We start from the raw sequence: 224 nt of genomic DNA, 5'->3' as shown, positions 1-224 counted from the left end.
TAAGTCTTAGTTCCTTGAGGGATCCTAGATTTTTTTAAGGTTGATGCCATTGTATGACACAAATGACATTTATCTACCTATTTGTACAAGAAAATATATTTAATTTTATCTGTACAGAAAAAACAAAAACAAAAACAAAGAGTAACGTACATTTATGCTGATATTTCATAGTGATTCAGAATCTTATGTGTAACTTATATTATCTACTTAATGTACTGTCGATT

General features: G+C 27.2%; 1 protein-coding gene across 1 annotated transcript in view; it reads left to right on the top strand.

Annotated features, from left to right (window-relative positions):
• Positions 1-224, top strand: part of LOC119582217 (lactosylceramide 4-alpha-galactosyltransferase-like) — a 2,957-nt gene that overhangs the window by 2,042 nt on the left and 691 nt on the right. The gene's annotated exons all lie outside the window — the stretch shown is intronic.

The sequence above is a fragment of the Penaeus monodon genome, chromosome 15 (assembly GCF_015228065.2).
Source record: "Penaeus monodon isolate SGIC_2016 chromosome 15, NSTDA_Pmon_1, whole genome shotgun sequence".
Classification (NCBI taxonomy): Eukaryota; Metazoa; Arthropoda; class Malacostraca; order Decapoda; family Penaeidae; genus Penaeus; species Penaeus monodon.
This window is presented reverse-complemented; position numbering and strand designations above follow the sequence as displayed.